The sequence below is a fragment of the Sarcophilus harrisii genome, chromosome 1, assembly GCF_902635505.1.
Source record: "Sarcophilus harrisii chromosome 1, mSarHar1.11, whole genome shotgun sequence".
In the NCBI taxonomy this organism is placed as follows: Eukaryota; Metazoa; Chordata; class Mammalia; order Dasyuromorphia; family Dasyuridae; genus Sarcophilus; species Sarcophilus harrisii.
In genome coordinates this window covers 111,764,478-111,782,929 of record NC_045426.1, presented here as the reverse complement: position 1 = coordinate 111,782,929, position 18,452 = coordinate 111,764,478, and the positions used below count along the sequence as shown (strand labels likewise).

Here is an 18,452-nt window from a genome sequence, read left to right as displayed (position 1 = left end):
AACTTAGCCATGATATTACACAGATGACAAATACTTTTCCTAAAAAGCTGATTGAAGACAATCTGATTGTCACTGAGAAGTGCACTGGCAAGGGCTTGTCCTAGAAACCAAGTTCCTCAGGTTTACATTTAGAATGCTAACTTTTGACAGGTCCCCTCTGAAGAAGATCCTAATGAAGTAGATGTGCTAAACCAATTAATATTAAATTTAATAGAAATAAATGTGAAGTTTTATACTTGAACAAAAGAATGAAATGCACAAGTTACATAAAATAGGGGTTTTTGAATATTTTAAGGGATGTTCTGTCAAAGGAAAGAGTAATAACACTGTTTGCTTGGCTCCAGAGGGCAATGATAAAAGCAATGAGTTTCCAAAATAATATTCAATAAGAATGTTATTTATAGGTATTAGAGCTATTTAGTTGGAAGAGGCTTCCTCGAAAGGTAATGAGATCTCTTTCACCAGAAACCTTCCTCCAATCAAATGTTGCATGACCCTACTTGTCAGGAATGTCCTAGAAGGGATTCCTAATCAGATACAAGGTGAATTAGATAAATGTTGATGTCTTTTCCAATTTAGAGTCTGTTATTCTACATATAATAAGATATATGAAGTGGTAGAAAAATAATAAAATATATAGAAAGAGAAGAATTAGATTTGGAAGTCTGACTGGAAGCTAAAGGGCATTGCCAGAACTGAAATAATTGGTAGTGGAAAGAGGAAAGCAAAAGCCATCTATGTTCACTTTACAAAATGGAGGTAAATATGTTTATGAAATACAAATAAAGTCAGATTTAAACAATTGGAAAAATATCAAATGCTTTTGGATAGGTCGAGAGAATATAATAAAGACGACTAATCTATTTATTTAGTACTATACCAATCAAACTCCCAAGAAACTATTTTACTGACCTAGGAAAATTAACAAAATTCATCTGGAATTACAAAAGTCCAGAATTTCAAGGTAGTTAATGAAAAAAAAAAAGCAAATGAAGATGGCCAAGCTGTGCCAGATCTAAAACTATATTATGAAGCAGCAGTCACCAAAACCATTTGGTACTGGCTAAGAAATAGAGTAGTTGATCAGTAGAACAGGTTAAGTTCACAGAAGGAAATAGTTATACTAAGATCCCAGTTTTTGGGATAAAAATTCACTATTTCACAAAAACTGCTGGGAAAATAGGAAATTAGTATGGCAGAAACTAGGCATTGATCCACACTTAACAGTATATACCAAGTTAAGGTTGAAATGGGTTCATGACCTAGACATAAAGAATGATATTATAAACACATTAGAAGAACATAGTTTATCTCTCAGATCTGTGAAGGAGGAAGGAGTTTGTTACCAAAGAAGAATTGGAGGTCATTATTGAACACAAAATAGATAATTTTGATTATATCAAGTTAAAAAGTTTTTGTACAAACAAAACTAATACAGACAAGATTAGAAGGGAAGCAATAAACTGGGAAAACATTTTTACATTTAAAGGATCTGATAAAGGCCACATTTAACTATATAGAGAACTGACTCAGATTTATAATAGGTCAAGCCATTCTCCAATTGATAAATGGTCAAATTATATGAACAAACAATTTTTAGATGAAGAAATTTAAACTATTTCTAGTCATATGAAAGAGTATTCCAAATCAATATTGATCAGATAAATGCAAATTAAGACAACTCTGAGATACCACTACATACCTGTCAGATTAGCTATGATGACAGGAAAAGATAATGATGAATGTTGGAGAAGATGTGGGAAAACTGAGACTGATACATTGTGGGTGGAACTGTAAAGGAATCCAACCATTCTGGAGAGCAATTTGGAACTATGCTCAAAAAGTTATCAAACTGTGTATATTCTTTGACCCAGCAGTGTTTCTACTGGGCTTATATTCCTAAAGAAGGGAAAAGGACCCATATGTATAAAAATGTTTGTGGCAGTAATGGCAAGAAACTGGAAATGAGTGGATGCCCATTAGTTGGAAAATGACTGAATAATTTATGGGACATGAATGTTATAGAATATTATTGTTCTGTAAGAATGACTTGCAAGATGATTTCAGACAGGTCTGGAGAGACTTATATGAACTGATGCTAAGTGAAATGAGCATAAACAAGAGATCATTTTACATGACAACAACAAGGTTATATGATGATCAATTCTGATGGACATAGCTCTCTTCTACAATGAGATGATTGAAACTAGTTCCAATTGTTCAGTGATGAAGAGAGCCATCCATACCCAGAGAGAACTGAATGTAGTTCACAACAGAGCATTTTCAGTCTTTTCATTGTTGCTTGCTTGTATTTTATTCTGCTTTTTTTTTTTTTTTTTTTTTTGGCTGGTTTGATTTGATTTTCCTTGTGCAGCACAACAATTGTAAAAATATGTATGCATATATTAGATTTAACATATATTTATTTCTACCATGTTTAACATATATTGGACTACTTGTCATATAGGGAAGGGTATGGGGGAAAGAAGGGAAAATTGGAATATAAGGTTTTGCAAGGGCTAATGTTAAAGAATTGTCCATGCATATGTTTCGAAAAATAAAAAGCTTTAATTCAAAATAAAATTTAAAAACGTTTGTAAAAATATGTGTATGCTTTATATTTCCTGCCACTCTCCACCCTGCCAAACTGGAATTAGTCTAGCCAAAGTCTTGTGCTTAATATAAATATTTAAGGAAAGTCTCTGGGACAGATTTTCAGGTCAATATTTTCATTAATTTTATGTGTTGTGAAGTGGATATTTATTATTAACTAGACAGTTATGTTTAGATAAATATTGTCCAGTGGTTTAAAATGTCATTACTTCCCACTTTCCACTAATGTCCCACAAATTGAAATCCAGAAAAGCTCAAAGATTTTGAGAGGGCAACATTATTAGCCAATGTTTCTCCCATTCCAAGAAAATGTCAGGATAAAATTTGTGCTAGTTACCTCAAGATTCATTGGAATTTATTTCCTTGTTCTTAGATATTCCTCCTGTAATTTTTGTATTGCTATAGTTTTTGTGCAATATGTACTATGCATTTTTTCTATTAGCTTTACTAGTTTTAAAGTACTTCCTTTAAAAAGAAAACTAACATATTAATTTTGAAATGATCTAAAACTGAAGATTTAGATTTACAATCTAAAAAAAGGATTATATGAACTTAACATACCTAATGGTACTAACAATAATCTCTTGTAGATTTAATTATGATAAGTGAATTGAATCCCCATTATAAAGATAAATGCTTCTACCAACAGATGAGGTAAAATATTTAGTAGTAGAGATGAAGTGGAAGATATGTCACATGTGTTTTAGGTCACTTAAGTTCAAATTTTCATTTTACAAATGAGAGATTGGAGGCGTAGGAACATTCAGTGTCTGGCCAAAGTCACCACAATTGTATATGGCAGAACTGATTCTTAATCCAGTAGTAATTCTTTTATATCTATCTGTTGTCCAATAACCAGTCTAGCTAAGTACAGAGCACCTTACTAACTGAAAATTTAACTACTAAGTGATGATTTTTTTTTGTTTGTTTTGTAAAGTGGTAGGTCACCAGATGGGTATGGAAAGACCATAACAGTCTACAAAATGAAGAGAAGTACTTAATGGTTCTCTATTAATTGTCTGCTTAATGAATGACAGTGGCATAAAATATGTCATTTACAAATGTTAAATTAAGTGTTTCCCATTCTTAGTGTGATTTTTCTTTGGTTCACCAATGAAAACCTACTTCTTTAGGAATGAATCTAATCCATCTTGAGATTCTATCTATTTGTTTCAGCCCTTACTTGTTTTAACACATTCAGACCTCACTTAGATAGACCATACTGTCTGAATACACAAGACATAATAAAATTCCATTAAATGAAGAAGCAGATTTGGTTTGATTTTTTTTTTCACCTATATACAGTAAATTCATATAGTCCTGAGATATTTTGGAGCATCTGTGATTAAGCTGAGAGACAACCATAAAAAAATCTGCAGCTTATACTTCACTATCACAATTCACTATCGTGGAAAAATTAAAGAAAATCTAAAGAACTGTGTAGAGGGCTGGGACCCTGGAAAGATATACTTGAATCAAGGACAACTGGATGTTTATAGTTAATCACCTACTCAGTGTGATTGACATATACTTAATGTGATGTAATGATGTAATCACTCTAGTTGGCATATACTTCGTACAGTAGGCACATGCTTAGTTGCTGTAGTGATGCAATTGTACTGAGGTATTTAAGGGCTGAGATGATTGGGATCTGAAGAGAAGACTTCAGAATCCAGACTCCAGACTCGGGACTCCATCTTTGACCAATCTTGTGGTGAGCTCTATTGCTTTCATCACTTCTCCATCTAAAGACCAAGGTCCATTCAGAGATCCTCTAGAAAGCTAGCCCAGACACTACATTTTGATGTCCAATGTGGGGCACTGAAAGATGCATACTTCATTGTGAGGCTTTGGATATAAGGACCTACACTCAGCAGTTCAACTGACGTGATCATAAGCTCAGGGGAGAAATCCCTGTGACCCAGAAATAGGGTGAATATAAAACAGGCAAGCAGAAAATATTGGTAAGGGCTAAACTAGTCACTTAATCTTTGTGTCATGAATTCTTTTAGAAGTCTGATAGGATTTCTAGGTCCGTGTTTATTTTTAAATATTTTAAAAATGTATTCACAGTTTAAGAATTCTGATAAAGATTTTTAACATTAGTAATTACAGATACTTTTACCTATTTTCTCACATCTAGAAAATCTTTTTTTTTTTTTTTTTTTTTTTTTAGCATGGTCTATGGAAATTGTATCCAATGTTTTAAGCAAAAGTATAATTTTTTGAAAATATAAATAAGTTTGGCTTTTACCTAACTGATTGTAGTTTAACTGTTAATTTCCTAAGTTAATTTCTCAGTGCCTACATAAATTAGTAACTTACATGCTTATTGATTATAGAATGATATAAGTTGAGAAATCCATGAGCATTGCTTATAATTCCATGGCTCTCCAAGCATAGAATTACCACTATATTCAATTCCTATAAAATATCCACAATGGAAAGAAAATAAGAAAGAAAGAGTCAGGCTTTCCCCTATACAACAATAGACTATGCCTGATAAAAATTTATAAAATATAAGATCACAATCTATCTCATATGTTTTAATAGAAGAGGAGGGACCAACTATTAGACTAACTAAAATAAAAGGCAGCCTTAAAAGTTTGACTCAAGCAAGACACACATTAAAACTTCATAACTTTATTTCATTTGAGATGAGATAACTCTATTCTAAGATCTAGTATTGACAAAAAGTAATTCATTAGACTTGGGAATATATAGTTATCGAGGGTTTTTCTAAATGTCAAAAACAATGTCCTATCAAGTGTCTAAATAATATGATTCCCTATTGATAGAAAAGTTCTCCAAATATTTCTATGCAAAGGTGACATTGCATTAATTGTATTGAGTCCCAGAACATTTAAAAATTCTCCACAGCAAATCAAAATAGATTGATATAATCATCCACAGCAGATGAAAAGGGTACTTTTTAAAAATAAAGCTTTTAATTTTCAAAACACATGCATAGATAGTTTTCAACATTGACCCTTATAAACACCTCATATTTCAATTTCCTTTCTCCCTTCCCCTCAACCCCCTTCCGAGATGCCAAGTAATCGAATATATGTTACATGTACAATTCTTCTATACATATTTCCATAATCATATATATTATAATATATATTATATATAACACACATTATATATAACACATATAATAATATAATATAATAATATATATTATCATATACACAAGAAAAATCAGACCAAAAAGGGAAAAAATGAGAAAGAAAACAAAAAGAAAGCAAACCACAACCAAAAAAGTGAAAATATTAAGTTGAGATCCATACTCAATCCCCACAGTCCTCCCTCTGGGTTTAGATGGCTTTCTCTATAACAAGAGCATTGCAACTGGCCTAAATCACCTTGCTGTTGAAAAGAGCCACGTGGGATGTTGTTTAAACTATGACATATAGTTACAGAGACTCATTATTATACTCATAAAAAAGCTGTAGGAAGTGATTGAGCTGGAATCCATCTCAAAATGCAAAATATTTCTTTTTTTGTTTTGTTTTGTCTTATTTATGGTGCCAATTTGAATAGATTTTATTCTCCAAGACAATAATTGCATTTCCACTTGTTTATTCCAGTACTGATAAAGTGTAATGTTGTTTACTTCTCTCCCTCTGCATACATTCAAGTATTCAGAATGCCCAGATTTAGACAGTAGCTTAAATGTTACTTTTAAATTGCTACTGCCTTGGCTACAGATTTGAGTACTTCAACTCTTGGAAAGCTGTGTGGAATGCTCTTTCTTCTGGTGCATTTAGTGAATCTTTTCAACAATGGGTCCAAAAGTACCTCTGGAAGGGGCTGCTCCACTCCCTAGGAACCCACCAGTCATGCCTCTTGACATACTTACTACCTACACTCTGGTACAGCTTAGTGATGACCTTCTCCAGACCTTGTCCAATTCTTTTTGCTGATGCTCAGATTCTTCCTTTTCATCAGTCTGGTTCTCATCTAGCCAGCTGATTATTTCATTACATTTGTCAAGAATCTTTTGTTTGTCTTCATCACCAATTAGCCCTGACGGCTAATTGTCCATAGTAGCCTTCATGTTGAAAGCATAGTGTTGGTGTTTTTCTTCTTTAAAATATAATGGTTCTCTCTGGGAGAAAGCAGGTTTCTTGGGGAGGTTTTCTGAAGGCAGCTTTAGTTTCTGTTACAAGTATTAATCACCCAAAATCGCAACCAGCTGATAAAAGTTCAGATCTTTTATTGTGTCCTTCAGTATAGCCCGGTTAGCTCAGAGGCCTATCTCTCTGCTTGGTTCCAAGAGCTCTTGCAGCTTTATCCTTGGCTTCTGCCTCTGCTTTCTTCAGCCTCCAGCCAGCACCAAGTTGGAAGATGCAATGAATCTCTCTTGTCTAGAAGATAGGGCTTGGGGACTTCTCTCAGAGTGCTCCTCTCCGACCCCAGTCAATGTTCCCAAGAAACTCTCTCAAGCTCTAAGAGCTTCCTCTATATATATGATTTCCCAAAGGTTAACTCCTCTGAGAGAGAGGGATTCTGGGTTATCTCCCAGAGTGCTCTCTGGCCCTAAGAACTTCAAAGGAGGTGTGAACACAAGCATTATTGTTTATCAATTGTACTTAGTACCTTGTTTCAAGTTCTGGCCCCAAATATCTCCTTCTAAGATCAAAGCAATCATATTGAGCCATGCTAAATTAGATAATTATTATCTCTATCAACTCTAATGGCTTAACACTTTGTAAAGATTCCAACAGCATAGGATTTAAGAGGATTCTTGGAAGACATCTTGTCTTTGTTTCCCATCTTCAGTCTTGTATTTCTCTGACTCCTAGACCATACATTTGAAGTTTTCTTTGCTCAGATAACCTTAGTAGTTGGTGATGGTGATGTTATTCTCCTTTCCTGTGCTTTTATCCACAGAAGAGACATTGAAGATGCTATTTGCATCAGTGTCAAATGTTACTTCAATCAGATAAGACTTCTGGGTGCTAGGGGGATTCCTGTGAGTTTAAACTTGCCAAGCAGGTTATCCTTTGTCATTGCTCTCTCACTTTCATAAACCTGAATAAGCACACCAGGCTGGTCATCAGAATAGGTGGTAAAGGTCTATGTCTGGTTGGTAGGAATGGTGGTATTACATTTGATTAAAAATGTCATTAACTCTCAAGAAGTTTCCATTCCAAAGGGAAAGGAGTGACATCCAACAGCAACAAGTCCTGTACATTTTCAGATTCATCTCTAGACAAATGGTAGCCTGGACTGCTGCACCATAAGCAACAGCCTCATCAGGCTTGATGCTCTTGTTGAGCTCCTTGACATTGAAGAAGTCTTGAAGAAGCTTCTGGATTTGAGGGATGTGAGTGGAACCACTCATCAGGATGATGTCATGAATTTGTGATTTTTCTAGACTGACATCTCTTAAGGCCTTTTCCACAGGGTCCAGTGTGTCACAGAAGAGATCTGCATTCAGCTCTTTGAACCAGGCTCAGGTGATTTATGTATAGAAGTCTGTTCCTTCATAGAGAGAGCCAGTGTCAATACTGGAAGGAGTACTGGAAGAGTCTAGGCTATGCTTTGCACATTCACAAGCAGTGCACAGATGGTAAACAATCCTCTTGTTCTCACTGATCTCCTTCTTGTGCTTTTGCTGGAATTTGGCAGTGAAATGGTTGACCATGTGATTGTCAAAGCCCTGTCCCCTGCTGTGGACTTGACTTCAAAAATGCCATCTTCAGTGGTAAGGATGGAAACACCCAAAGTGCACCTCCAAGGTCAAAGATCAACACATTTCTCTCGGCAACACCTTTTTGTCTAAGGCATAAGCAATAAAAGCAGCAGTTGCTCACTGATTGTTCAGAGTACAATGAGACCAGCAATGGTTCCAGCATCTTCGTGGTCTGACATTGGGAACTGTATAAGTAGGCTGGTACTGTGACTCCAGCATTTGTGACAGTCCTCCTAAAATAAGCTTCAGCAATTTCTTTCATCTTGGTTAAGACCATAAAAGATACTTCTTCAGCATAGAAACCTTTGGTTTCCCCTTTACACTCCATTGGTAGCATTCCTGCTTGTTCTGTTCAACACCATAAAAGGCCAGTACTTCATGTCTGACTGTAGAACTGCAATGTCAAATCTTTGACCAATCAGACATTTGGCATCAGAAACTCTGTTGGTGGATTCTGCAACTGGATTCTTTGCAGCATCACCAATTAATCATTCTGTGTTGGTGAAGGCAATGCAGCTGGGGGTGGTCCTGATTCCTAGGTCATTAGTAATGATTTCCACTTTCCCATGTTGGAAGCTTCCCACACAGGAATAAGTGCTTCTAAGATCAATGCCGACTGTGGGTCCCTCTGACAGGGTTGCTGGGGACCTGGGGGTCACAGTTGACTGATGTGGAGAAGGAAGGGCTGCTACTGCACTGAGTAGAAATGTGCAATATTTCAATGATCCATAACAACTTAGTTCTACCAAAGTAACTCCTTAATGCCAACATTATTCTGAAGATTGTGATTGACTGTAAATCAGAGAACACCATATCCTTTGAAAAGTCAAAATCCCAATTAAGTTTTCTACAGAATAAATAGTATGAAAGTGTTCCAGATTATTTTAATAGAAATAATGTCTACAATGAGAAGGTAAGAGCTAAAATGACCAAATCAAGTGAATATATTTTATCTTTCTAAATATCTTTCTAAACAACTTTTAATTATTTCAAATTTAATTATGAGAAGGAAGATCAACCAGAAGCCAATGAGTAATTTTTAAAGTCAACATAGAAAGACAGAAAAAAGAGGTCTTTAGACATTGGAGTAGGAGATAATAGGAGTAAAACAAGAAATAAGTAGCATGAGCTGTGGTCCTTCGAGGAAGCGGTAGTGATACCCATTATGCTCTTCAATGTTTATTATAACCTTTCCCAGGCTTTTTATTTTACTTATACACACACACACACACACACAAAAAAAAAAAAAAAAAAAAACACCTATTTGGTCATGAATACCTCAAACTATTATTTAAATATCCCAGTAACTGAAATCTTTAAAGCTTATATCTATGTACACATACACTATTTGACTTTAATCTGTATGTTTCTTAGCTTAGCATAAATTTGTATACCAGATGCCTTCTTATAATTAACTCGTTGGGATTTGGGAGCAGTAGTTTTGCTGCTAACAAACTTTCCATCAAGTCGACATCTGTGATTTATATTTCCAACTTGCTTTCAATACATTTACATAATCAGTTCAATTTAGGCAAAGATTATATATTCTCCTTACATTTTTATAAGCACTATTCTGTAAGCATACTTAAAAAATAACTAAATCAAGGTGGCATTTGTATCTCTTTATGTAAGCAAGATTCTTAACATAAACACATTATAAAATATCTTCAACTGGTTTTATTTTAAAAGCTGAAATTATACAACTTCTTTTTCTGAAAGTATACAAAACAGTATACATTATCAAATATATAGTCACTATTTAAATGAATAATATATTACATTTACATAGAGCTTTATAGTTTGACATTGTTTCATACATATTATCATATGTATATGATAAAATAAACCAGTAAAGGAGAAATGGCTGATGGTATTTTATTATCTTTTTTTCAGAAGTGAAAACAAAAGCCCAAAGAAATTGTATGGCATGCCCAAATTTATATGATTAGTATAATATGGTAAATATGGTAAATAATAAATATGGTAGGCACTTAAGAAATATTTTTAGATTGACTTTCTAATTGCATTATATGATTTTTGTAGCTAGAAAATAATTTTAAAATTATATTGGATAAATAGAAAAAAGTGGTTAAATATTCAAGTAAAAATAATTTTTTTTTCATTTTTCATTCAAATGTTTGATATTATTTCAGCACAGTTTGACAATGTCTCCTAAAACATTCTAAAAAAAATTTTATACCTATAAATGAAGAGACTATCAAGTTTATAATATTTAGCTTGTTTAAGGAAAAAAGTGTTTTAAATTCAACTTTATTTTCATAGGTACAAATATTAGAGAATTAATACTATAGTTTGGGAATATTATGGCTATTAAATATTAACATTTTAATGGAATATGGATACTTGTGAAATATTTTGATGAAATTATGCATGCATAGTTATAAAATATTACTAGAAAAGGACATTTACATAATCATAAGAAATATGTCTTTAATAAAAAAGTATATTGAGGGTGCTTTATGTTCTGCTTTAAGCAAATTCAATGAAGAAGAGGTCCAATCACTTAAATAAGAATGCAGAGAAGACAACTTGGTATCAAAGATAGATTTGGAGGAAAAATACAGCCTCTGCAATCAGAGAAGTTTAGAATGACCATAAGCAACTCACTTCAACTTTATTTATGTCGGGCAAATTTCTAGACTTTAAATAGTTCTGATCAAGATGGGTGGAGGGAGTTCTATCACAGGGAGTTCCCTAGCCATATTGAAATCACAGCTCATTCAGATAGTATTCCTAATATCAGACACCAATACTACTTAAAATAGGGTGTTTTAAAAATATTACTAGTACAATATTCATATTTCATTGAAAAATGAGCAACAAATATGATTTTTTAAGTGCACAAGTTATTTGAAAGAACAATTCAATTTACCCTAAAGTAGGAGAAATTTATTATGTCCTTTCTCTTAAGCCATTGAATTTAGGGTAAGCTTAAAGAGGGAAATGCAGAGATATCTAGAAATGAAAGAAAATTAATTAGTCAAGTAATTAGAACTGTTCATATGATCAAATATCTCCTCTTTACAATCAAATTAGAACATATTTTAATTTAGATAAATATAGAAGAAAGTCCTCCAAAAGTGACAGATGATCCCTTTGGGCATAGTTCCAAATTACTCTTCAGAATCGTTGGATCAGTTCACAACTCTACCAATAATGTATTAATGTCCCAAGTTCCCCACATCCCCTCCAACATTCATTGTTATTTTTTCCAATCATCTTAGCCAATCTGAGAGGTAGTGTAGTGTAGTGTAGTATAGTGATAATTCAGAGTTGTACTTATTTACATTTATTTGATCAATAGTGATTTAGAGCATTTTTTCATATGACTAAAATGGTCTTAATTTCTTCATATGAAAATTATCTATTCATATCCTTTGACTATTTGATTACTTGTCATTTGGAGAATAGTTTATATTCTTATAAATTTTAAGGCAATTATCTGTTTGTTTTTGAAATGAAACCTTTATCAGAACCCTTGTATATAAACATTTTTTCCCCATTTTACTGCTTCCCTTTTAATCTTATCTGCATTGATTTTGTTTGTACAAAACCTTTTTAATTTAATATAATCAAAATTATCCATCTTGCATTGCCATCAAATTATCTTATATTTACTTTATATATATATATATATATATATATTATATACACACATAAGGCAGACATATATACATTTATAGACATTAAGACAACTCAGCTATTATTGCCTCCAACTAGCTTACTGAAGTCAGAGCTGTATATACTGCTGTGATAAAGAGCACTGTGAAACTGGAATAGATTTTGCAATTAAATTTAATCTTGTATGCCTCCCAAAAGCAATGACTTATAAGCTCATGGCATGGCATTGTCAATTGCAGGAAAGCACCATACCACCATCATCAGGGGGTATAATACAAACTACAAATAAGACAGATTTGATGAAGTCAAAGAAAAGTTTTATGAAGATTTTGAGATCTTTACTATCAATGTAAAAAAGAGGACAATCGACTTAACAGGAGAGTAGGTACAGACTATCAGACATTGCAGGGAGTCCATAAGAATGAAGTCAGAAACACAAAGGCCATTTACTATTGAAGACTTGTGCATCTTATGATATTCTTATCATTAATGTGGTCTTTTATTTACCTAAACACAACAAAACTTTATGGATACACCTCCCTCCCTTGTTTCCTCCCTCCCCCCCTCAGTAAACACTAGCATTAATAAACTATCTCATTTTAAGGAAAAGAGACAAATCATGTTCAAGTGAACAAGATGACAAGTAACTCAGAGTGCTGAACTGAGAAGTGACATCCTCTCCAAGCTAAACATTCACATTTAATAAAAGTGTTAGCCCCACATTATGATGACTATCAAAAGACTTGATGTTAACAGATTAGATCACTTCTCTACAAGTGAACAGTTTGTTACTGAATTGAAGGGAAATTTGAGCCAACATAATATTGATAATAGTGGAGCATAAATGCAGTGGGCAGCTCTGATGTCCAGTGCCACATTTACTCATCTGGGACAGAATACTTGGAATCATCTGGATCAGTTTGATGAAAATAATGCAGAAGTTCAGAAGCTGCTAAAAAAAGAGAGAAAACTCTCAGGGTCTACCAGTAGGATAGTTCATCCTAATAAGGTAGTGTTAAACTCCATCAAAAGCAAAATGTAAACAAAACAGAGAGATGTCAGATTCTTGGCTCATCAAAAGGTAAATGAAATTCAGTTTTGTCCTGATAGTAACAATTCAAAGTGCTTTTATATTACTATGAAGAGCATATAAGTTCGCATTTCATCCAGGACCATTGCCAGTAGCCTTGATCTATACTTTAACACTGGATGCAGATGGTTCTGAAGGGGAAAGTGAGGCATGTGACCTTGCACAAATCTCCTTCAATTAAACCAATTCATTTGCATGTGATAGCATCACTTCCCTGATGCCAAGGTCCTCTTTGAGAATGAAGGACAAAACACTAAACAATGGTCCAAAGATATATAGTGCATCTCAGCAACTAGATGCTGATGGAGTCACATTGATTAGAAATAAAAGCAAGATTTTTGGATAGATAGGACTAGATAGTGTTCTCAACAGATTGTCATCAAACAATAATGTAGCCACTGACTATAGCCCAACTTCCAACTGAAGAAAAGGTTCTGAATGCCAAAACCCTTTCTTCTGAATCCATTGAGTAGCTAAGAACATGGCAATGATTTTATTCCAGAAGAGATATATAAGTAAGAGGATTCACTATTATCCAAAAGTTGACAGGAATATTCTAGGTTTTGTGGGAAAAGGAGGTTATCCTCTGTTATGGGCCAGAACTTGAAACAAGGTACTAAGTCACTGGAATTGATAGAGACAATGCTTATGTACTTAGTTCACACCTTGAGAGTTCACACCTTTAAGAGAGTTCACACATTAGAGTTCACACTTTTAGAGAGCATATATATATAAGCTAGGAGCCTCAACTACAGACTTCAGGAGATTCACAAGTAAGAAACTCTCAAGCCGGCTCTCTGGGAGGTGGAGTCAATTCATTCCAACTTCCACCTTTGTGTTGGCTGGAGGCTTTGGATTTAGAGGGAGCTGGAGGCTGAAGCTGGCAGAGACAAAGGACTAGCGACAAGAGCTCTCAGAACCAAGGAGAGAGATAGGCCTCTAAGAAAACTAACTGGGCTATTTTGAAGGAGACAATAAAGGAACTGTACTTTAACTCCTGGCTGAATTTGAGGTGATTACTACTCAGAACTGAAAGGAAGGCTGCCTCCAGAAGCCCCCCAAGAAACCTGCTCCCAGAGAATGATTATATTTTAGAAAAGAAGAACATTACAATCCTCATCCATCAAAGATGTGGCAATTATTCAGATTTATTTAAAGCAAAGGAAATAGAACCACAGGGATGTGCCTTATTGCCAATACATTTCCCCCCACAGTCTTTCTGAATCAGTTGATGCTTCACCTGAAAGACCTTCATTTACCTCAGGATCCATGTGTCTTCAGAAAGGGCAAAGAACAGTTGACATGGTGTTTGCTGCCCAACAATTCCAGAAGAAATGTTAGGAGCAGAATACAGCTCTATACGTGATATTTGTTAATCTAATCAAGGCCTTTGCTACTGGGAATTGTAATGGCTTGTGAAAAAATCATACCAAAATCTGGTTGTCCAAAGAAGTTCATCAGTATTATGAAGCAGTTCCATGATGATATAGTTGCACTGGCCCTGGATAATGGATGATATTCTCATGCCTTCTGAATCATCAGTAGAATGACGAAGGACTGTATACTTGCTTCCATGGTTTTTAGCAAGATGTTTTCAGCAATATTGTCAGATGCTTTCCACAAGGAAGGATGAAAATACATCAAGGTGAACTACTTCACTGTTATCAATTATTTAATTTGAAAAGGCCAAGACTAAAATGGAAGAAAAGTTGGTATAAGACTTTTTTGTTCATAGGTAAGCATATACTCAATGCAGTCTCTGAGGCTGAGATGCAACAATATACACATTGATTCTCAGACGACAGTGATGATGGTAGCAGTTAACATTAAGAAAAGTGAGTTTCGCCACCAGCCAGCACCACACCATTCATATCTGGAACCATCAGTTAGAAAAAAATGGTGAAAATTTGGAACGTTGTAGACAAGTTCACTTACTGTGACAGTACACATTCTAGGGATAAATGCATAGATGATGAGATTGATATATATATATATACATTGTCAGAACTAATTCATCATTTGGGAGGCTCCAAAAGAATTGGTGGGAGAGAAAAGATATTAATTTGTCTATGAATTTGAAGGTGCACAAAGTCATTGTGCTAACCTCATTGTTGTATGCCTGTAAAACCTGGACAATTCACCATCATCAAGCTTGGAAACCGAACAGCTTTTTTTTTTTTTTTTTTTTTTTTTTTTTTTTTTTTTTTTTTTTTTTTTGTCTTAGGAAGAGTTTGAAGGTCATCTGGCATGATAAGGTACCAAACACTAAAATCCTTTCTCAAGCTGTACAACCAAGCCTTCAAACTCTAAAGCAGAGAATGCAACTCTGATAGAGTGACCTTATTTTCAGAATATCAAACATATGTTTGCCTAAAAGACTGTCTTATAGACAACTCATACAAGATAAGTGATCAAACAGTGGTCAAAAGAACTGATACGAGGATATGCTCAAGGGTTTTTCTAAAGGAACTTAGACAATTCATTAATTCTTGATCAACTGAAAGCCTAGTTTCTACCTCCTGCTTTTATTCTTTTCTCTCACCAACCATAAAGTCTTCAATAACCTGTTCTGTACTCATTACTCTCTTGAAATTGTTCCTACCAATCTGATTCTGTATTCCCTCCTCTACTGAAATTGTTCCTCTCAAAATCATCAGTGCCTTCATTATTTCCAAATCCAATGATTTTGTCTCTCTTTTCATTTTCTTTGAGCCTTTGAAACAATTGATAATGTTGCCAAATTGGCAGTTATTTAAATGTATAACTTTATCCCCCCATTATGTAACAACATCAAACCAGATAGAAGAGAGATTCAGTCCCTAAGAAATATACTACACTATTTAGTTCTTTGAAAACATATTTTAAAAATTTAGTATCAGCTCATAATGTAATATCCTGGATAGCATCCTAATTCTATTGGCTAATAACTATATTGTTCATTAATAACTGCACATTAAGGGATTAGCTAAGAAAAGAGATCTGACCTCAGTTGACAGCAGTATTGTCAGTGTATCGCCTGCTACATGCATAATTTATAGTTCAGTTTTACCATATGAGCTGCAGTGATATAAGAGATTAGCATCTATCATCTACAAAAATCCATGTTTAGGCTCTTTTAATATTATTCTGTATCAGTGCTTCTTAAACTTTTTTCATTTCCTTTTTGCCTGAGAAATTTTTATAATTTCTAAAGCAAATAGGTATACAAATCAAGCACTTTAAAATCATAATTGTTCAACCCTCATATGACAAGATCCCATATGGAGTTGTGAATTACAGTTTAAGAAGCTGGACTCCATATAAATGTTAGCAAAATATGTTTTTGCTTGGCACTGATAATGTTATCATTTACTAAAATCTAACATTTAAAAAAAGACCCCACATCACTACCTTGGAGTAACAATTACCCCTTCATTCATTAACTGTATGGTTCAGTTCTGGTTTTTTCCTTAGAAACAAATGTAATTCATTTGTTTCATTAAATGTCCATCTTCCCTGGAAGAAAATGCTCAGCTTAGCTGGGTAGTTTATTCTTGGCTGCATTCCAAGTTCTTTTGCCTTTTGGAATATCAGATTCCAGGCCCTTCAATCCTTTAATGTGGAGGCAGCCAGATCTTGGGTGATCCTTATTGTGGCACCTCAGTATTTAAATTGTTTTGTTTTTGGCTGCTTGTAAATTTTTTTCCTTAATCTGATAGTTCTGAAATTTGGCCACAATATTCCTTGGGGTTTTTATTTTAGGGTCTCTTTCAGAAGGTGTTCGATGAATTCTTTCAATGCCTATTTTACCTTCTGATTCTATTACATCTGGGCAGTTCTCTTTGATGATTTCTTGTAAAATAGTATCTAGGCTCTTTTTTTCATCATAATTTTCAGAAAGTCCAATAATCCTCAGATTATCTCTCCTAGATCTATTTTCCAAGTCTGTCATTTTTGCAAGTAGATAATTCATGGTTTTTTCCAGTTTGTCATTTTTTTGGTTTTGCTTGACTGATTCTTGCTGTCTCAATGAATCATTAGTTTCTATTTGTTCAGTTCTAATTTTTAAAGAATTATTTTCTTCATTAGCTTTTTTTACTTCTTTCTGTATATGTCCAATTGAGTTTTTAAATGTATTGTTTTTCTCTGTGGAATTTTTTTCCATTTCACTAATTTTTTTTTTTTTAGTGAATTATTTTCTTTTTCCAATTCACAGATCCTACTTTCTAGCGAATTCTTTATTTTTTCCAATTCACAATTCTTACTTTCTTGAGATTTTTTTACTTTTTCCAATTCACAAATTTTGTTTCCCTGCACTTCCTGGGAATTTTTTATCTTTTCCAATTTGTATTTCAGGAAGTTGTTGCTCTCTTGTAAGGCTTCTCTTTCCTTTCCCCATTTATCTTCTAACTCTCTTTTGAGACTTTTAATGGTCTCTTCTATGAGAGCATCATGTAAAAGAGGACAGGTGACATTCCCCTTTCGGGTATCATCTGATGCCTGTTTGCCATTAGTCTCTTCAGGTTTGCTGACCTGCTCTTTTTCTGCATAGAAGCTGTCGATCTTCTTTTCATCTTTTTATTTATGTTTTAAAGCCTTTAGGGTATGCCTCCTAGGAAGGGGGTTACCAGCTTCCTCTGCAGAACAGGAGAGATGTAAACTGGTTTCTGGCTCCGAGGTATAGGAGTGCTCTGAGTGAGAGTTTTCCCTTCCCCCAACAGGAGGTGGATTCAGCACTGGCTGAGCTATCTAAGTGCCCAGTTGGGCTGTGTGGGTTATCAATTGCCCTAGGCTAGAGACTAAGGGGTGAAAGTGTCACTGTCCCAGGCCAGAGCCTCTTGTGGGGCTGTGGATATTAGCAGCTGACCACAGTCTGTGGTCTGCCCCACCCTGCAAGAGCTCTATGGCCCCAAGCCGAGCCCCCCCACTGTGCAAATTAGAGGCTAACCTAGGTTGTGCCCTCCTGCCGTGCAGGTTCGCAACTGCCCCAAGGAAAAGCCCCATATTGCGGGTTGAGGCTGCAAGTTTGTATTGAGATCTGTGCTCTCACTTTCAGTTTGAGACTCTTCTCAGAAACTAATTTCTCTCCGAGTCTATGCTGATCTCCCCCCTAACCCCGGAACAAACCTTTTTTGGCGAGACTGCAGATTTTCTTCGGCTGGTGAGTTGTTATACTTTTTTTATCTTTATGAATTGTAGCAGTCAAGACTATTTTTGAGGTTTGATATAATATTGATAAAGAGGGTAAGAGAAGAGCCTAGAAAGTCGCGTGTGCCTTCCCCGCCATCTTGCCTCATGTGTGTGGTTCATGAACAATATTGTGATGCATTATGTACTTTGTTGTTTAGTCATTTCAGTTGGGTATGATTCTTAGTGATCCCATTTGGGGTTTTCCAGCTCACTTTCCAGATGAAAAAACTAAGG

At 34.6% G+C, this 18,452-nt stretch overlaps 1 long non-coding RNA gene and 1 pseudogene across 2 annotated transcripts in view; both read right to left on the bottom strand.

The window, feature by feature from the left end:
• The window catches only part of LOC116420750, a 1,349,459-nt gene that overhangs the window by 1,177,377 nt on the left and 153,630 nt on the right, over positions 1-18,452 (bottom strand). The gene's annotated exons all lie outside the window — the stretch shown is intronic.
• LOC116420729 lies at positions 7,285-9,554 on the bottom strand (annotated as a pseudogene).